This window comes from Nuphar pumila, chromosome 10 (genome assembly GCF_984573655.1).
Source record: "Nuphar pumila chromosome 10, dmNupPumi1.hap1.1, whole genome shotgun sequence".
Taxonomy (NCBI): Eukaryota; Viridiplantae; Streptophyta; class Magnoliopsida; order Nymphaeales; family Nymphaeaceae; genus Nuphar; species Nuphar pumila.
This window is the reverse complement of record NC_143258.1, coordinates 114,802,142-114,824,439: the sequence shown is the minus strand read 5'-3', so window position 1 is coordinate 114,824,439 and position 22,298 is coordinate 114,802,142. Positions and strand designations below refer to the sequence as shown.

The window sequence follows — 22,298 nt, the reverse complement described above, 5'->3', positions numbered from 1 at the left end:
TTTAGATTTATTTTAGGAATATATCTAACTTTTGGAATAAAGAATTTTTTGGATTTTTTAAGATTTTCAAAATTTTCTATTCCTTTTTTTCAAGAGATGTACCATCAGCTGTGAAAACTTGACACACTTGAGTTATTGGCAAGATATTCGAACAAACTATTGATATTTAGAGTCATATGAAAGGAAGCACCAGAATCAAGAAGCCAAGGAAAGTTATTGGAATCGGAGAAGGATGAGACAGCTGCTTCAGTTGAGGCTTCAGTTGAGGAAGATGCTCCTTGAGAAGAGGCTGAAGGATCTCCATTAATTGTGTCATAGATACAGGTGCATTTTGATCTTTTGATTCCGAACTAACAGATGCAACTTTCTTTTCTTTTCTTTTCTTTTCTTTTCTTTTCTTTTCTTTTCTTTTCTTTTCTTCTTTTTTCTTTAACTTAAGACACTGAGGCCTTTACCCCGATTGATGGCAATGGTGGCAAATGACTTTTCGTTTGTCAAAATCACTATTTTTTCAACCAAAGTGAGGCGGCTAACGGAATCTTCTTAATGCTTTGGAGAATTCTTCTTGAGTCTATTTTCCTCCATAGTTAGTTTCTCTATAGTGTCAACGATAAAGGGAACCTTTCTTCGACGTAAAAGAGACGATTTGATTGTTTTAAATTTCGACCTTTAACCATTTATACATTGATAAAAGTGTTCCATACGAGTTCTTTTTTGTGAAGCTCGATATCTTTAGAACAATGCCATTTTGGCTCAAGAAGAGTCGACTCTTCTCAAAGTTCGCATAACTCGTTATAATATTCTATAATACTTTTATCTTTTTTAGTCAAAGTCCGAACTTTGTATTGCAAATTACACACATATGCAATATCTCTAAGGGAATACATATTTCTAAGATATTCTCAGGCTTTATTGGCATGCTCAAATTTGGCTAGACTAGAGCATTTCTTGATGTCAACGCTATGAATTATCCATGACATAATTTTGGCGTGCCCTATCCCCAATTCTTTCCATTTTTTTCATAAGTAACCAAAACCATACTTTTCTCTCCTTCCGTGAGAAGTATTTTTTCATTCTCAATTTTTGTGAGAATTAGTTTTGGTTCCAGATCAGAACCATCAACTATACCCCACAACCTTTTTCCCAAATGTGGTGCTTCATGATTGAAGCTCATATCACATAATTGGTGTTATTTAACTTCATGAGCATGACGGTGACTTTATCATTGTCATCCATCTTTACAAGGGTGAGAAAAGAAAGAAAGATAGATGGAAAGAAAAGAAAAAAAATAAAAGAAAGAAAGAGAGGAAGGGAAAGAGCACAATCACGAATTTGCGTAGCCAATCTTTCCTCCATAGATCTTTTTTCTTCAATGAGGGTTGCACAAAAATCACTTGAATCACGAACAAGAGGATGAATCACCCTTTGTTAAGGAGGCACAAAAAACGAGGTGAAAACTCTCCAAGATCTAGAAGCTTCCAAGCTTTGATACCATGTAATGAAATGGTGATCTACAAAAGCACAAAAGCTTAGAATAGGTGCCTATTGGAGACACTACAATCACAACCCACAAAAGGGTATAAATGGAAGAACACAAGATAAAAATAATAAACTTTATTTCATATGACAATGCTTAAGAAGCATTGATTACAAAGGAGAGGGGATCACCCCTATATATATATATATATATATATATATATATATATATATATATATATATATATATATATATAAGAAGAGAGTGAATGAGCTCTTCTCAAAGAGTCGTTGGACTAGCTCCAATTACTATAAATCTATTCAAGATATAAGTAGATCTTGACTAGATAAAAAGTCTAGTTCAAACTGAACTAGACAAAAAAGAAAAGAAATAATAAAATAATAAATAAATATATTATATTATATTACATATTTATACTTTTAACAGCTACGCCCAGGCTGCCTAGGTGCTAGGTGTCGCCTTTGACAACCAAGCACGTGGGAGTGTCCAGCACCATTCTATTCCCCCCTGGAACGTGTCAGAAATATCCACCTGCAAGGGTTAGAGATGAGGTAAAGAGAGAAGAGAGAGAAAAAAGGGGCTGGCGGCAAAATAGGGTTTTCCCTCTTTTACTTAATATTTATAAGTGTTGTACATAGTATGACATTACACAAGAAGTAAAAACTAATTACAAACATGCCACCGCCCACGCATCCCAAGATGGAACCTTGGAATGTGGTGTGGGTCGAATCCATGATCCAAAACTAACAGCCTCCCTCAAGTTGAGTATGGTCTTTGATCATGCTCAACTTGCCTTTGAGTGCCCAAAACTGATGAGTGGATAATCCCTTGGTAAAGATGTCAGCAACTTGCATATCTGACCAAACATATGCAGGTTCAATTTCTTTTTCTTCCACCTTTTGCCTAACAAAATGTTGATCGATCTCGATATGCTTCTTGCAACAATGAAGGATGGGATTGAAGGCAATATTAATAGCACTTTGATTATCGCAAAGAAGCATAGAGGACGAGATTGGTTCTTGTAATTCTTGCAGTAGATGTCTCACCCATGTAACATCGGTTGTTCCTGCTGCCATTGCACGATATTCTGCTTCAGTACTAGATCGCGCCACTGCCTTTTGCTTCTTGCTACTCCATGTTACAATATTATTGCCGATAAGAATGCAATACCCCGAAACTGATCTTTGCTCGTCAGGATCACCTGCCCAGTCCGCGTCTGTGTAGGTGAATAGTCGATGCCCTGACATATAAGTTGTGTCCTTGGTGTACATCAAGCCATCTCCAATCGTACCCTTTAAATACTGAAGGATCCTTTTTACTCCTTCCATATGTACATCTGTAGGAGCATGCATAAACTGTGAAGCCTGATTGACAGAGTATGCTATGTCAGGCCTATTGAATGTTAAGTATTGTAACATCCCTACAACTCGACGATACAAAGTAGGATCATGATAAGTAGTGCCTTTTTTTGCACTTAGCTTATGATTTAGAAGGCAAGGTGTGCTAATTGGTTTACAATTCTCCATCCCTGTAGCAAGTAAAATATCAATGGTGTACTTATGTTGGCTCAATGTAATAGTCTCATGTCGACTATCAACTTTCACACCCAAAAAATATCGCAAGGGACCCACGTCTTTCATCTTGAATTTAGCCATCAGCATAGACTTAACCCAAGATATGTGAACCTCATCACTCCCGGTAATAATGATGTCATCAACATATATAAGCACCCAAACAATAGCGGAATCACTTTTGAATATAAACAATGAATGATCTAGGACACTTTTAGTGAACCCATGATGCTGGATCTCCGTGAAAAAACTCTCAAACCAAGATCGAGAAGCTTATTTCAAGCCATAAAGAGAGCGTCGAAGTTTACATACCCAATTGGATGAATCATGCATACTATAACCAGGTGGTTGCTCCATGTAAACTTCTTCCTTTAGTTCACCATGCAAAAAGGCATTTTTAACATCAAGTTGACTGAGTGACCATCCATGTTGTAATGCCAATGCAATGATAATCCTGACAGTGCCCAATTTTACGACTGGGCTGAACGTTTCTGTTGAGACTTAGATGTTTTTAGTAAATAAGTTTTTTTCTCACGATCACGAAAGCCTCCACGATCGACTGTGCTTTGATCACACTCGATCACGCTCCCACGATCGGCTATGGCTCTGATACCACGTTGAAGATGCACCGAGCCCTAAATCACGAGAGAAGAGAGAGAGAGAAAGAGATAGAGAGAGAGAGAGAAAGAGAGAGACGGCTGCACTAGAAAAGAGTGAACATATAACCTTCAATTAGGGCTAATCTCTATATTAAATAGAGATAGTCCAAAGAACAAAATTACACCCATGTCCCTCATTAAAGAATAAGATTCAAATAACCTCTAGTTTAGAAAAACTTATTTACTAAAAACATCTAAGTCTCAACAGTTTCATCGTAGTCCTGCCCATACTGCTGTGTGAAGCCTCGTGCGACCAGACGAGCTTTATAGCGCTCAACACTGTCATCCGGTTTGTGCTTGATCTTGTACACCCATTTGGACCCTACAACATTCTTGTTATCTGGCCTTGGTACAATTTCCCATGTATTTCATTCATACAATGCTTCCATTTCCTCATTCATCGCCTCTACCCAGGCACGGGAATGTACAACATCATGAAAAGAGGAAGGTTCTGTTTCTTTGGACACTCTGGTTAGAAATGTTTGAAAATCCAAAGAGAAATTGTTATAACTTACCCAACGATCTATAGGATGTCTAATCCGAGTGGAACGTCGTAGAGGAGTCTCATCATTGACTGGATGGGCTCTACGAGAATAAACAAGACCAGAAAAACGTGAGGATGTTGTTGTAGGAGGAATGTCTTCCATATGCGGTTCCACATCGAAAGCATAGGGTTCATTGTCTGTCAATAAAGATGAACCCTCATAAGGCAAAGAGTCATATAAAAGTGAGTCACTGAGCCAAGGATCATAAATGTAAAACCCGCTAAAAAAAAAAATGGACCTGGGCCGGGTCGGGTCCAGACCCGACCCGGGCCCCTCTTCATTAGGGTTTTAATAACCCGACTCAGGAAGAGGATTTTAAATCCTCTTCCCGAGCGCCGCCCCCCTTCCACCTTCGATTTCGGGGAGATTAGGGGAAACCCATCGGGGTTTCCCCATTCATCGCCCCCCCTGAGGCTTTTAAAAGCCCTGCAGGGGGGCGGGGGAGGGCACACAGCCCTTCGCTCCCAGCACGCCGCCCTCGATTGACGCCTCCAGAGTCGCCAGCCACTCGCCTCCTCCCCTTCCAGGTACGCCCTCTATCTCAGTCTCCTCCTCCCTCTTCTCCCCCTCCCATCTCCCTCTCTGTCACCTCGCCAGGACGCCGGCAGGCGGCGCACGGCCCCTGTCGCGCCCTCCCACCTTCCTCCTTGCCTTTGGAGACCCGACAGGGGGCCTATAGGGCCCCTGTCGTCCCCTTCCCTCTTTTGGGGGTTCGCCGGAGTGCCGGCAGGGGGCCAAGGGCCCCTGCGACACCCCTTCGCCCCGATCTCTCTCTCTCTCTCTCTCTCTCTCTCTCTCTCTCTCTCTCTCTCTCTCTCTCTCTCTCTCTCTCTCTCTCTCTCTCTCTCTCTCTCTTCGGCAGGGGTTTGTCCCCCTGCCATCATCCTTTCGCCGGACGGCAGGGGCTCGGCCCCTGCCGATTCGCTGTCGTCGGCAGGGGTGCGACCCCCTGCCGTCTCGGTGTTGTCGGCAGGGGAGCGACCCTTGCCGACTCGTTGCTGTCGGCAGGGGCTAGCCCCCTGCCGATTCGCAGTCGTCGGCAGGGGTGCGACCCCCTACCGTTTCAGTGTGGTCGGCAGGGGAGCGACCCCTGCCGATTCATTTCTGTCAGCAGGGGCTAGCCCCCTGCCGATTCGCAGTCGTCGGCAGGGGTGCGACCCCCTGCCGTTTCAGTGTGGTCGGCAGGGGTGCGACCCCCTGCCGATTCGTTTCTGTCAGCAGGGGCTAGCCCCCTGCCGATTCGCTGTCGTCGGCAGGGGTGCGACCCCCTGCCGTTTCAGTGTGGTCGGCAGGGGAGCGACCCCTGCCGATTCGTTGCTGTCGGCAGGGGCTAGCCCCCTGCCGATTCGCTGTCGTCGGCAAGGGTGCGACCCCCTGCCGTTTCAGTGTGGTCGGCAGGGGAGCGACCCCTGCCGATTCGTTTCTGTCAGCAGGGGCTAGCCCCCTGCCGTTTCAGTGTGGTCGGCAGGGGAGCGACCCCTACCGTTTCGTTGTTGTCGGCAGGGGCGCGACCCCCTGCCGTTTCAGTGTGGTCGGCAGGGGAGCGACCCCTGTCGTTTCGTTGCTGTCGGCAGGGGCTAGCCCCCTGCCGCTTCGCTGCCGTCGGCAGGGGTGCGACCCCTGTCGCTTTAGTGTGGTCGGTAGGGGCTAGCCCCCTGCCGATTCGTTGTTGTCGGCAGTGGCTAGCCCCTGGCACTTCGCTGCTGTCGGCAAGGGTGCGACCCCTGCCGCTTCAGTGCTGTCTGCAGGGGCTCGCCCCCCTGCCGCCTCGCTATGTTTGGCAATGGCTGTTTCTCTGCCACCTTGCTATTTTCGGTAGTGGCTCGTCCCTGCCGCCTAAACCTACCCATGTCCTCGTCGCACCATTAATTATATTAGCAAAATTTGAATATTTAACACTCTTGCCTATTTACGCAACAGGTCCCGATCGTGCTCCACGGCTCAACCCTCGTATTATCCTCTCGCGTAGGCGTACGCAGCTGCACGACATCCCAAGGTAGGGTAAAGTCGCACAAAAGGGCAATTGATGAACCTACAACAACAACAACAACTACGCCTTCATCCCAAAACAATTGGGGTCAGCGATATGAACCAAAAAAGAAATTCATTTTGGGTCTTCCACATGAATCCTTTTCCTCCAATCATTTCTATCCAACGCCATGTCCTCGGTGAGGTTCAAAGCATTCATATCCTTTCCTATCATCTCCATCCAAGTCTTCCTAGGCCTACCCCGACCTCTTTTAACTAATATATTTTCCCATTTCTCCAACCTTCTAACTGGAGCATCATTAGGCCTTCGCCGAATATGTCCAAACCACCGTAAACGATTCTCTCGCATCTTATTTTCAATGGGTGCAACACCTACCTTCTTACGTATCTCTTCGTTCCGAATCTTAGCTTTTATTGTATTTCCACACATCCATCTAAGCATCCGCATCTCAGCTACACTCATTTTTTGAATATGATGTCTCTTGGCTGCCCAACATTCCGTACCATATAGTAAAGCGGGTCTAATAGTCGTCCTATAAAACTTTCCCTTCAACCGCAATGGCATTCTACGATCGCACAGCACTCCAGTAGCACTTTTCCATTTCATCCACCCAACCTTTATCCTATGATTTACATCTCCATCAATTTCTCCATACTTTTGAATGATGGATCCCAAATATTTGAAATAATCATTCACCGGTATATCTTGCTCACCAAGCTTCACTACACTCCCATCACTACTTCGTTGCTTACTAAACCGACATTCCATATATTCAGTCTTACTCTTACTCAACTTAAAACCTCTAGCTTCCAATGTCTGTCTCCATAATTCTAGCTTAGCATTAACCCCAGCTCTAGACTCATCAATCAAAACAATATCATCAGCAAACAACATACACCACGGTACATTTTCTTGAATTGATCTCGTAAGCTCATCCATCACTATCGCAAATAGGAAAGGGCTTAAAGCAGATCCTTGATGTAACCCAACCGTTATCGGAAAATTGGTTGACACCCCTCCACAAGTGCGGACATTGGTTACTACTCCTTCATACATATCTTTAATTATACTAATGTACTTGAGAGAAACACCTTTCTTCATCATTGTCCACCAGAGAACGTCCCTAGGTACTCTATCGTATGCCTTCTCTAAATCAATAAAAACCATATGCAAATCTTTGTTCCTCTCTCTATATCTTTCAATAAGTTGTCTAAGAAGATGTATAGCTTCCATAGTTGATCTTCCAGGCATAAAACCAAATTGATTCTCCGATATCATGACAACCTTCCTCAACCTAGACTCAATCACCCTCTCCCAAAGTTTCATAGTATGACTCATGAGTTTTATACCACGATAGTTTGTGCAATCTTGTATATCACCCTTATTCTTATATAAAGGCACCAAAGTACTCTTCCTCCACTCATTAGGCATCTTATTTGTTCGCCAAATCAAGTTAAAAAGATTTGTCAACCATTCTAAACCTTTCTCTCCCAAGCATTTCCAAGCCTCGATAGGTATACCATCTGGGCCAACTGCCCTTCTTGATTTCATTTTCTTCAAAGCCTCTGCAATTTCTTTCTTTTGAATCTTGCGCATGAAGTCACGATTTATCTCATGAAAAGGAATGGAGAAGTCTCCAAGATCTTGAGCATGACTATCATTAAATAGCTTATCAAAATAATCTTTCCATCTCTCCTTAATCTCCTCATCTTTGACTAAAACCCTTTGCGTTTCATCTTTGATACATCTAACCATACCCAACTCCTTCGATTTCCTATCTCTCATCTTTGCAAGCCTATAAATATCTTTCTCGCCTTCTTTGGTATCCAACTTGTCATAAACCTCCTTATATACCTTAGCCCTCGCGTTTCGAACAACTTTTTTAGCTTCCTTCTTTGCTATCATATACTTCTCCAAATTCTCATTATCACGACTCTTACTTAGATTTCTATAACACTCTCTTTTAACCTTAATAGCTAATTTGACATCCTCGTTCCACCATGATGAACCTAATTAAGTTAAAATAGTTAAGATGTCCATGCTGGATATACTTAAATTTATATTGCTTCTGCATTGCATATTTTCTTGTCTGCATATTTATGAGTTCGGGTACGGTTGTACTCTTCGAGTATTAATTTGCGTATTTGCTTATGTGGTTGAAGGTGGTTTCGTACTTTTTGCAATACTTATGCTCTTAATTGCTTGCATATATGCTTGCTTGTTCGTTCCTATGGGTCGATGTACAATTTCATTCTTTGATCATTATTTTGCATAAGTTGATTATGAGTTGAGGTGTGGGTTCGTATTTCTTGAAATACATATGCCCTTGTTTGCTTGCATCCATTTGTGCCTGCACGTTTTCCTTTGAGTGACGTACGACTTTGTGTCTCGTGTATTACTTATGACCTTATGTGGTTGCCTGTCTAAGTGGTCAATGTATGGTTTTGGTACCTCGTGTATTACTTATGTGTTTTTCCCTCGATGTGCGGCATCGCAAGTCGAGAGTTGATTGTTGACATGTTACAACCGGCATATGCTCACACTCATGGTAAATATGTACTTACATAAATGTAGTCTTGTGCCAATCCTGATTTCACTTGTTTTCAAAACACTAGAAGTTGTGCTTGTGCATTTCAGTTCTCTAAAAACAAGTTTCCTTCTACGAATACGGTGCTCTTCAAAATGCACAACTTTTGCAAAGTATGATTAAGTCTCGCAGGATTTCGAAGTCACATTTGGCCCCTCCCAAATCCACACACTTGGGAGAAATGTTTTATAACCCTGATTCAAGTTGCGGCTCATTTTGAATAACCCCGATCAGGGGCATGAGCATATGAATGAGTGGGGTTCTGTTGAAGGACCCATTCTTTATGTATCAACCTAGTATCACATGTCGATACTAAGATAAATTTTGGATGCGAGTTTGATAGTGTTGTGCCTTGCGTGAATGACTTAATGTGACATTATGACTTTTAAGGATGAATCGTGTCAAATGAGCACTCCTATATTCTTTGAATTGTTATGAAGTTGCGTGTTGGGTATTCCTTTTGAGAAGCCCACAGACCTCCCTGGTTCAGTATAGCGTACTTTTAGACATGCACAATACTTTGTTGATCGGACAAGAGATCCGAGATGACCTTGCATCACGAAATATAAAAAAATTGTTGAATTGAATTCAAGACTTATCTTGCCAGGATGTGTTGTATTAATCCTTTGGCAGATAATATCTGTTGGGGTTTCTTTTGTGGAACCATATCCCTTTCATCGTAGTCGTACTTATGACATGTACGACCGTACTTTTTGACAAGTACGTCTTCTTACGTTGCGATGATTAGATGAGTAGGTTGTGGCAACCTTGATGAGTGCAAATAACATAATGCTGAGATCACCTAAATAAGTGATGATTTCCGCCTTCACCGACAAGATACTCGAGTTGGGTCGAAAGACCAGAGTATGTAGAATGGGTCCTCAGTTAACTACCCCTGATGTACTCATTCGAACCGCTGACTCCTGTCAGGAGAGAGGACGGGAAGGTACAAAAACTTCGATGGACAAGCCATTAATGGCAGTTACGAGCAAAAGACTCGGCTTCTCCAGTCATCGGAGTTAGGGGAAAGGGACTACCATAATTATCCTAGGTGGTAGCTCTCCTAGTTTGGGATGCATCCATTGTTTATGCTGCTTTGGGGATTTCTCTCTTGGTCACCGACCATCCCCTTAGGTGCGGACTCAGTCAGCTATCCGGGTTATCATAAAATACATAGCATAATAAACCCCCGGATCAGTCTAGGCTGTTTCTAGAGTCGTGCCTTGTGCGTACCCGCTTGGCAGTTAATATCGAAACATAATTTAAATTCGATCACGAAATGTGTTCAGTTATGCACGTATGAAAGTTATAGGGTATAACAGGTTCAATACTTATGGAATTGTGTGTGTGGTTGATGAAGCATTGTATTTTGCTAGTTAACTTTCTTGTGCAGTGCTTTGCTTGTAATAGTTAGCCTAATTGTGCCAGTAAAATAATTATAATAATTTTAACATTGTGTTCATGATAGTTGCTCTGTGAATCTGTTGAAATTAAATTGCTATATAATTGCCTGTCTACTTGACATATTAAATTATTCTGCTTAATTATGTTCAATATTGTCATGTCTGTGCACCTACCAGTTTTTAGTGAAACTGACCCACTTTATGGGCAGGTTTTGGATAGGTAATACAGTCTGCGATGGCACGATGGCGTGATGAGGTCAAGATAGAGCTCTTTCCCTGACGTTTCGCTCCTGAGGACATGTTGGTAAATTTGGTATAAAGTGTGTTTCAAAATTTCTCTTTTATTAAACTGAGTTAATAAAATTGTTTTAGTAAGCTTCTTCTTGGTTTCAACAAACGAATTCTCAATTATTGAAACTCCGTTTCTAAACCATTTGATTTCAATTGTTGTGCGGGATTTGACAAAAGGAAAGTTTACGCTGTAATACGCTCAAGGTCCATTGACTTGTGGTTTTAAAAATATCATTTTCCGCTGAAGTATTATTTAAACTCTGATTATTGTATGATTTCAAAGTTTTCTAAACTTTTCTAAAAAGTTACAAGTCCTGGATTTTTGGGGCGTTACAATAACTGTCCTGTGTATCTGTGGAAGACGAACCCAAAGTGTCAAAATTTTTATCATCAAAAACAACATTTCTAGATACCCGAATTTTGCCTGTATGAGGATCATAACACATGTATCCCTTATATTCATCTGCATACCCAAGAAACTTGCACTGTACAGCTCTGTCTTGAAACTTATTTCTCAATGAATGATCAATGTGAACATAACATACACAACCAAAAGGATGTAGTTCTTCATATGATGGATGACAATTATAAAGAACAAAGTATGGAGAATTATCTTCAAGGATGGTCATGGGCAACCTGTTGATAACATAAACAGCTGTATGGAAAGCCTCGGTCCAAAGAGAGAAGGGAATACCCACAGTGTGCATCATGCTCAAGGTTGTCTCAACAATATGCATGTGTTTTCTCTCAGCTACTCCATTTTGTTGAGGGGTATGAGGGCAAAAAATGTTACGTGTAATGCCATGCTCCTTCAAATATTCACTAAAATCATGGGATATGTATTCTCCCCCCCCCCATCACACTGAAAATATACAACATTGGTATTGAATTGGCTTTGGACTAGTGCATGAAACTGTTTGAACAACTTGAAAACTTCATGTTTGTTTTTCATGAAGTAAATCCAACTAAAACGAGTGTAAGAATCAAGAAAGAGTACATAGTATCGAGATCCAGAAAAAGAGGCAGTGGGCGCAGGACCCTAAACATCTGAGCATATAATCTCAAAAGGTTTTGTTGCTCTTTTATTGATACTATGAAAAGGAAGTACATGACCTTTGCATAAATGACAACTTGGACATTTTGACTCTAAACTGACTGCGGGTATTAGACCTTTAGCAGACAACTTGTCAAGAAAAACTTGACTACAATGACCCAAACGAAGATGCCATAAGTCTGGCTTATTAAGTTTCAAGACTCTAGATGAAGAACTATGATCGGTGGATCGACTCAAAAATGTTGGAAAGGAAGGAGCTGAAGAAGCCACGCTTACGGAAGACGACGTCTTCAAAGGCACATTAGATTCTTCAAAGACGTACATGTTCTCGCGTCGTTCAACTTTAGCGAGCGTCTTCTTGGTGTGAAGATCCTTAAGATAAACAGAAGGAGTAAATTCAACAGAAGAATTTGTTTCATCAACTAATTTAGACACAGATAGAATATTCTTTTGAATAGCAGGTGTGAGTAAGACATTTGACAAGGGTAATTGAGATTCAGGCAAAGAAAGAGAGACATTTCCAGTGTGAGAGATGGGGTGGTGAGATCCATCTCCTATCACTATAGTGCCATTTCCAGTGTAAGGAGTCAAGTGAGAAAATTTACCTGCATCAGAAGTAACATGTGTTGCTGCCCCTGAATCAATATACCATATACCATCATCATTTTGACGCAAGTTCATCTGATTGAAAGTAGTCATAAGGATATTTTGTACGTCATGTGGAAGAACCTGTCCCTGAGGAGTGTGTGCAAACGTCTGAGTTGCCCTCTGCCCTGGCCTCCCTGTTTTGTTCCGGTTTTGAAGATTGTACCAGCAATTTGCTTTAACATGTCCCCGCTTGTTGCATAGAAAACAAGTAGGAACACGTCCCCCTCGTGGTACACTGCCTGAGCCAAGGCCTCCTCCAGCTGGTGTAGGTAGTAATCCTCCTTTGTTTATAGTTGTTCCATTTGGACGAGGAGGAGTAAATAAGGCTCCTGTTTGAATAGGCGTATGTGCCATCATCACAGGATGAGTATCATCTGACGCATGTTCCTGATTTAAACTGACCTCATATTGCAAAAGCTTAGATTGAAGATCATCAAAACATGGAAGAACTGAGACAACCTGGAGTGTTGTGCAAGACATGCGATATTCAGGTCCAAGGCTACCTAATACCTGTTGTACCATGTCCTTATCTGATACAGGACTTCCAATGGCAGCTAACCGATCTATAATAACCCTGACATCCCCCATGAACTCTGTAATAGATTTGTTTCTTTTCGCATGGATTGGAATTTTCACTTGAGTTGCAAAGCCCGAGATTCATAAACCTGAGAAAATGAATGAGCTAGTCCATTCCACAACTCGGCAGCAGATTGATCATCAGAAATAGTTTGTAAAACACGATCAGAAAGTGTGGAAGTTATGTAAACAACTAATGTCTGATCCCGTTGTACCCATATGTCATAAGCAGGATTGGTGGTTCGAAGTTGACTCACCTTCCTATCTTCACCTGTTATTTCTTGCATGATATGTGTAGGTGGGGCGGGTGATCGCCCATCTAGATGCTCATAAAGACCATGACTGCGAATAAAGGGCACAATCTGACGTTTCCAAAGTAAGTAGTTATCATGAGATAACTTGTGGGTCATGAGGTGAGTAACAAAACTAGGGTTCAACTTGGAATCCATGGATTATATGAAGAATGAGAAGCCAAAACTGTTCTAACAGTGTATTGAAGAGAAGACAACAATATTGTGTGCTGAAAATAATATCAGCACACACGTTATTCAGAGAAAGAGGAAAACAGCAATGCTGCTGTGTGCTGAAAATGATACCAGCACACACGTTACACAGAGAAAAAGAAACAGCAATGTTGTTGTGTGCTGAAAATGATATCAGCACACACGTTACTCAGAGAAAAGGAAGCAGCAATGTTGTTGTGTGCTGAAAAAGATATCAGCACACACGTTACACAGAGAATAGTAACGTGCGAACCAGAAAAAGGGAAAGAAACAGAAATATTTTGGGGAGAAAACAAAAAACTCGGCAGACTGAAACAAGATGTTAAGACATGCGTGCCAGAAATATTGAGAATGAGAAGAACCAAAAAAAGAAAAACTGGAATGACGTGAAAGATTTATAAGAAAAAGGAGGAAAGAAGCAAAACTGATTAAGGAAGAAGGGACAGAAATAAACCTACGTTCTTTATCAGCACGTGTTGGTCTTTAGAGGCCTTCTAGATGATTGATTTTCACGCATGTGCTTTGATACCATGTCAGAAATATCCACCTACAAGGGTTAGAGACGAGGTAAAGAGAGAAGAGAGGGGTTGGCGGCAAAATAGGGTTTTCCCTCTTTTACTTAATATTTATAAGTGTTGTACATAGTATGACATTACACAAGTAAAAACTAATTACAAACATGCCACCGCCCACGCATCCCAAGATGGAACCTTGGAATGTGGTGCGGGTCGGATCCATGATCCAAAACTAACAGAACGGTGGTGAATTTAAAACAAAAAACAAAAACAAAAACTAAACCTGACGCTCTCCGTCCCACCCCTACTTCTTCCCCACTTTGATTCTCTGCCCCACCGCTACCTCTCTCCAGCATCCACTCCTGCTCTCTCTCTCTCTCTCTCTCTCTCGAGAGAGAGAGAGAGAGAGAGAGAGAGAGAGAGAGAGAGACCCATCTTTTTTTCTCTTCCCCCACTTCTCATTTTCTTTCTTTGCTTCCCTCACGAGCCTGCACCCGTAATTTTTCCCTTCCCTCCCCTCCTCGTGCTTCCCCATGCCCTTCCCTTTCTCCCTTTCCCTGCCCACCAATTAAGTAAAACAAAATTAACCCCAAAAATAGCAAGAAATTACCAAGAAAAACCATTACTCTCTTCCCTTCCCTTCCCTTCCCTTCCCTTCCCTTTCCTCTGCAAATCTATTGTGAGGGGGAAACCCTAACCCCAATACCAAATTTTAGGGGTTTTGGGGGGGATTTGGTTCGAGAGGAAAACTCTAACCCTAATTCGTTTCTAGTTTTCTTTTGACTGTTCTGTCTTTTGCTGAAATGTGAAATTGGGTTCTTTTTTTTATTTTGGGTTTTGGGGTTTCTTTTGATTTTTTTGTTTTTGTGTTTTGTTTTGCTTTGGCTTTTTTTTGGGGGGGGGGGGGGCGGTCAGCTGTGCAATTTTGTGTAGATATGGGGAATTCGATGAGGTTTTCAATTTGTTGCAACCAGTGTTATCAAAAACGTGCCTTGAGGCGCAAAAGGTGTGCCTCGCCTTGAGGTGCGGCCCTCTATGCCTCAAGGCGCAAGCCTGAGGCGCAAAAAAAAGGAAACTTTTTTTTTACAACAAGATTTCTGAGGCATAATCAACAAGATTTTTGTAGGTTAATCTCATATATTTTCCAGTTATTTTAGTTATGTAATCAGTTTCGTAGTATATTACTATATTTTAACTTTTGTTGGTTAATCTCGTATATTTTCCAGTTATGTAATTAGTTTCTTAATATATTTTAACTTTTGTTGGTCAATCTCATATATTTTTCAGTTATGTAATCAGTTTTTTAGTTACTTTTATATGTTAATCTCATATTTTTTAGAATAATCTCATATACTTTAACTTTTGTAGGTTAATCTCATATATTTTCCAGTTATTTCAGTTATATAATCAGTTTCTTAGTATATTTTATCTTTTGTTGGTTAATCTCATATATTTTCCAGTTATGTAATCAGTTTTTAGTTACTTTTATATGTTAATCTCATATTTTTTAGAGTAATCTCATATATTTTAACTTTTGTAGGTTATTTCAGTTATGTAATCAGTTTCTTAGTATATTTTAACTTTTGTTGGTTAATCTCATAGATTTTTCAGTTATGTAATCAGTTTTTTAGTTACTTTTATATGTTAATCTCATGTTTTTTAGAATAATCTCATATATTTTAACTTTTGTTGGCTATGTCACAGGGATTCGGCGAGCAGGGTGCCGCACCCGCGTCGACGCGACTCGACGTGGGTGCGGGTGCAGCACCAGGTGCGGTCAACCCGACCATGGGTGAGGTCAACACACCCAAGGTCATTTTGGTCCAATTCTCGAACTTAAAAAAAATTGCCAAGAAAATTTGTTTTGCCCTATATGTCATAGGGATTCTCTAACTAGGTGCCGCACCTGTGTCGCACCCGCACCCGATGCGGTCAACCTGACCCTGAGTGCAGTCAATGCACCCAAGGTCATTTATGTCCAACTTTTGGACTTTATATATATATATATATATATATATATATATATATATATATATATATATATATATATATATATATAATTTTTTATATTTTTGCCGCACCCCTGCACCCAGGTTTTTTGAAAGTGTTTCACCCCCGCACCCGCACCCATGTGACATAGTTTGTTGGTTAATCTCATATATTTTCTAGTTATGTAATCGGTTTCTTATTTTATTTTATCTTTTGTTGGTTAATCTCATATATTTTTCAGTTATATCATTTTTTTAGTTACTTTTATATGTTAATCTCATATTTTTTAGAATAATCTCATATATTTTAACTTTTGTAGGTTATTCTCATATATTTTCCAGTTATTTCAGTTATGTAATCAGTTTCTTAGTATATTTTAACTTTTTGGGTTAATCTCATATATTTTCCAGTTATGTAATCAGTTTTTAGTTACTTTTATATGTTAATCTCATATTTTTTAGTACTTATTTGAGATTTTCTATTTCTTATTGGTTGTTATTTCATCAATAAAGCATTTCTTTATTTATTTGTATTTTTTTATAATTTTTTTAAAGTTTTCAAAAAAATTTGAGGCTTACACTTTACGCCTCGCCTCGGTTTTTGGTGGAGCGCCTCGCTAGGCCTCAACGCTTTTCACAACACTGGTTGCACCTCTACGGCTGAGAGATGGCAGCTTGAGTATTGTAATGAAAGGTGGCATTTTCACTGAGGATTTGGCTTCTCTGGCTGTTGGTTAGGTCGTTCTTGAATAACGTTAAGAATTCTAGGATTTGTTTGAGTTGGGATTGTTTGGTGAGATTGTTGGTGGTTTTTTTCGAAAATTTTAGGTTCCATAGATGGAAAACCACCCAAACTTGTCTGCGATGATGAATCAAACACGGGACACATGAACAGCAGTGTTCTAACGTGGTCGATGCAAGACAAAGACACCATGTAACTGCCCTGGACAGGGTCAGAACAAGACTGGACCGAACTGTGAGAATAGCCCAGAATTGATGAACAAGAAGCTGCAAAGGAGAAAGTGAATGGGCTGCAACTAATCACGTTTTTCCATTGTGGAAAAATCGTGACCTCTTCAATACTTATAATGTAAAGCATAATACATGACCTAATACATGGCTATATGACACAAATAGCCCTAATAAGTTACAGTATTTACAAGTTTGTCTAATATCAATTAGACATATAACATAAGGGGAGTTTGGATCCGGGTCCGGATCCAAACCTTAAGTACAAACACAAACACAAGTATACCCAGTCTAATAGCCTCCCTCAAGTTGTGCATGATTTTGAATCATGGACAACTTGCCTTTTAGAAACCAAAACCGGCACTTTGTGAGTCCTTTGGTGAACAAATCGGCCACTTGGTCTTCTGTTCTAATATAATGAGGCTCCATCTCTTTCTCCTCAATCTTCTGTCTGATAAAATGTTGATCAATCTCAATGTGCTTGGTCTTGCTGTGATGAATAGGATTAAGAGATATTTGAATAGCACTTTGATTGTCACACAAAAGAAAGCAACCAGCAATTTGCTCCTTTAATTCTGTTAACAAATGTCTAGTCCATGTCACTTCTGTCGTAGCAGCAACCATCGCTCTATATTCTGCTTCCGTGCTAGATCTAGCCACGGCCTTCTGTTTTCTGCTACTCCAAGAAACAAGATTGGCACCAATGAAAACACAATACCCTGAAACTGACTTTCGATCATCAGGATCCCCGGCCCAGTCCGCATCTGAATAAGCAATGATGTCATGAGCAGTATTCATGGATCTGCTTTTGGTGTACAAGAGTCCATCTCCAACAGTACTCTTTAAGTACCTCAGTATCCTTTTTACTGCATCCATATGTCTCGTCCTTGGCTCATGCATGAATTGGGAAACTTGATTGACTGAATATGTAATATCGGGCCTGGTAAAAGTAAGATATTGAAGCATTCCCACTAGACTCCGATATTTGGTGGGATCATGATACAAGTCTCCGTCTTGCACACTTAGTTTCTGGTTAAGTGCACTAGGAGTAGCAAGAGGCTTGCAATCTTGCATTTCACCCTTTTCTAGCAGATCTAGGGTGTATTTATGTTGGGTCAAAGTAAGTTTATTTCCTTGATTATCCACCTCTACTCCAAGAAAGTATCGAAGGTTTCCAAGATCCTTCATTTGAACCTTTGACTCAGAAGATCTTTAGTTTCTTGAACATGATTCTCACTGCTTCCTGTAATAATTATATCATCAACATATATCAACAAGAAGGTAGTAAACTCCTTGCCTCGAAGAATAAAAAGGGAGTGATCCAATTGTGATCGATAAAAACCATATTTTTGAATTTCTAGGGAGAAACTCTCAAACCAAGATCGAGATGCTTGTTTCAATCCAGAGAGTGCTCGATTTAGTCTACATACATACTCCTTTGAATCTCCTTCTGTATAGCCTGGCGGTTGTTCCATGTGTACTTCTTCCTTCAAATCTCCATGAAGAAAAGCATTCTTCACGTCTAGCTGACTTATTCTCTAACCATAATCTACCGCCAATGAAAGAACAATGCGAATTGTGCCCATTTTGACAACTGGACTGAAAGTTTCATCATAGTCTTGTCCAAACTCTTGGGTGAATCCCTTTGCTACAAGACGAGCTTTGTATCGTTCAACACTCCCATCCGGTTTGTATTTGATTTTGTAGACCCATCGTGACCCAACAACATTCTTATCTGGAGGTCGGGGGACAACTGTCCATGTTTGACATTGGTACAAGGCTTCCATCTCTTCATTCATAGCTTGAATCCATTTTTTGGATTTAATGGCTTGATGAAAGTGTCTAGGCTCAGTCTCTTTCTCAATCTGTGACGAAAACAATTGAAAATCCATGGTGAAATTCTCATAACTGACCCACCTTTCAATGGGATGCCGAGCTCTTTCAGGTCGTCTGATCGGAATGGCTACTGGATTAGAAATTGAAGAAGTAATGTCATTGGATGACATAGGCTCTTCTTGTTCAATATCATCCGGAGTCAAGGGTGAGTCCCTTTCTCTTCTCCTATAAACTTGCCCAGCAAACTTGTGAATCTCTGGAGGATGTTCTACTTCAAGTTCTTGTATGCTACTATTTCCATCTTGACAGGATGTTCCTTGAGCACAGGAAGAAGAACACTCATTGTTGGTTGCAGGAAATAGCTTTGCACTGAGCCATGGATCATAAAATAGCGCATTCATATTGGTTTGGGCAGAAACATATTCTCCTTCTCCAAAATCATTTTCATCAAAAACTACATTCCTAGATATCTTGATTCGTCTGCTGTCAGGATCATAACACATGTACCCTTTGTGATGATCTGCATATCCAACAAACCTACACTTTGATGCCTTAACCTGAAACTTGTTTCGCAAAGAAGAGTCAATATGAACATAACACATGCAGCCAAAAATTTTTAATTCATCATAATCAGGATGTTTCCCAAATAGGATGAAATAAGGGGATGTATTTTCTAAAAGCTTCATGGGCAAACGATTAATAAGGTGAACAGCAGAGTGAAAAGCCTCTGTCCAGAGTCCTATGGGAGTACGGCTGCCGTGCATCATGCTCATAGCGCTTTCCACAATGTGACGGTGTTTCCGTTCTGCAATTCCATTCTGTTGGGGCGTATGCGGGCAAGATACTCTACGAGTTATCCCATTATCTTGGAGGTAATTGATAAAATCCCTGGAGGAGTATTCCCCCCCACCATCACTTTGGAAATGTAAAATATTGCAAGAAAAGTGAGTTTTGACAAATGCATGAAAACAACGAAAAATAGAGAAGACTTCGGATTTATTCTTCATGAAATATATCCAAGTGAAGCGGGATAAATGATCAATAAAAATAACATAATATCTGCTACCAGAATTAGAGGGATTAGGAGCCGGTCCCCATACATCGGAACAGACGATTTCAAAAGGCCTTGAAGCTCTCTCATTTATTGGATGAAAATGAAGAACATGACTCTTACACATTTGACAACTTGAACACATTTTATTATCTGGTCTAGAAATCAAGCTAGACTCAGGAATAAGACCATCAGACACTAGTCGCTCAACAAAGACTCGACCACAATGACCAAGACGCAGATGCCAAAAATCAGGCTTATTACATTTATTTGAAGATTGCAAACTGAACACATGAATATTCTTTGACGACATAGACTTAGGAGATGTCTTCAAGGTAGGTTGAACAGAAGTAGAAGGATCCTCCTGGAAGACATACATATTTCCTCGGCGTTCCCCTCTAGCGAACGTCTCCTTCGTTTGTAGATCCTTGACATAAACAGAAGATGGAGTAAATTCAACAGAAGAATTGGTATGATCAACAAGCTTAGAAACAGAAACAATATTTTTTGTAATATCTGGGGCATGAAGAACATTGGACAGATGAAGTGAGGATTTAGGCAAGGGGATAAAAACATTTCCAATGTGGGTGATGGGGTGGTGGGACCCGTCTCCAGTAACGATGTTACTTTTTCCAAAATAGGGAGTTGAAGTAGAGAATTTACCCGCGTTACCTGTGACATGAGTAGCTGCTCCAGAATCAATATACCACACTCCTTTATCATCACGCTTCAGATCAAGTTCAGACAGCGTTGCCAAGAGAAGCTCTTTCACATCGCCACCGAATTTTGAAGAGTTTTCCTTTCGTCCTGACGAGCTCTCACCCTTTTGGAACTTTCCTTTGTTCTGCGGATTGTGCCAACAATTGGCTTTAATGTGGCCTCGCTTGTTGCAAAGATAACAGGTGGGTACGTTTTTTACATTATAGAGAGGTGAAGCATTTGGGGTAGGTAATAGCCCACGTCCCCCTGGAGTACCTCGACCTCGTCCTCTGCCACCACCAAAATTATTATCACCACATCCCGGGCCAAAAGAAACCCCAGTAGCAAGAACCTGTCCACCAGTCTTATGAGACATCCCTTTCAGAGTCATCTCATATTGAAGTAATTTGGCTTGCAAGTCTTCAAATGATGGTAGATCAGGCAAGCATAACAAGGAAGTCGAGAGAACATGAAATTCCGGTCCCAATCCATTCAAGGTTTGTCTGACCATGTCTTTATCTGCCACTTCATACCCAACAACTGCAAGTTGATCACTGATGATCTTAACCTTATTCAAGTACTCCATGATGGACAAGGAACCCTTAGTCAGGAGTTGAAATTCACGCTGAAGAAAGGAGATTCTAGCTTCTGATATCTGAGAGTACGTCTTCACTAGTCTGTCCCATAATTCTTTTGCTGAGCATTCATCTGGAATCCCCACCAATACTTCTTGAGAGATAGTGGAGATGATAAAGGCAACTGCAGCTTGATCACGCTTCATCCAAATCTCATATTGAGGATTTGGAATTTGTGGTATGAGATCAGCCTCATTTACATTCTTAGCTTCTTGTATGATAAATTCTGGAGGAGCTGGGATTGATCCAGTGAGATGTCCAGAGAGACCTTGACTTTTAATAAAAGGAAGAACTTGTCTTTTCCAAATCAGGAAATTGGAATTGGTAAGTTTTTCAGAAATGAGTTGACCAAGAAAATTAGATGAGAGAAATGACTGAGAAGAAGCATCCATGGCTAAAATAATTTTTTTTTTTTTTTGAAAAGTGCAATCAGTAGAACAGAATGAGAGTATCTATAGACAGATCACGATGCAACAAGTCTCGTTTTTTTTTTTTTTTAACTTGAGTACTTAACTTGAACGAGAAATAATAGATCTGGTGTACAGATCCAATCTGATTTCAAAGTTGCATACGTAAGATTGCACACAGCAGTAACAAATGTAAAGAGGCAGCAGGCTAAATCAAGGATTAAGGAAGATAGATAGAGAAAGGTAAATCTAAAAGGGAACTTTAGATTTGATTCTAGCCAGTTATCGGATCTGATGCACAGATCTGGGAAAACAAAACCCGATCCAACAAACCTGATATGCAAGAGTAACGTGAGAAGAATCAAACAAAGCAACACAGAGAAAGAGAAACTGATTTGGGGCAAGAATAAATCAGTTTCAGGAAATAGGGACAAGAATAAAACCTTTTTGAAAACGTGAAACTGATTTGACGCTGTCGTGAAATGGATTTGACGCAAACCCAAAGAAGACGTGAAACTGATTTGGGGCAAGAAATAGGGTTGTCGTGAAATTAGGGTTGTCGTGAAATCAATTCAGCACAAACCCAACTCAGTTACAGATCTGAAGAGCAAAATCGTAATCCAGAGAAAACTGGAGAAGAATAGAAGGGAACAGCAAATGAATAGAAGAGAGATAAGAAGGAGAGTTAGGTCTCTTAGGTACGTACCTGCTGGAAAAACCTTCAGCCCTTGGATCAGAGTTGCTCTGATACCATGTGAGAATAGCCCAGAATTGATGAACAAGAAGCTGCAAAGGAGAAAGTGAATGGGCTGCAACTAATCACGTTTTTCCATTGTGGAAAAATCGTGACCTCTTCAATACTTATAATGTAAA

The 22,298-nt window shown here is 40.6% G+C and overlaps 1 protein-coding gene across 2 annotated transcripts in view; it reads right to left on the bottom strand.

The window, feature by feature from the left end:
* The window catches only part of EMB2738 (GTP-binding family protein), a 77,496-nt gene that overhangs the window by 5,370 nt on the left and 49,828 nt on the right, over nucleotides 1-22,298 (bottom strand). The gene's annotated exons all lie outside the window — the stretch shown is intronic.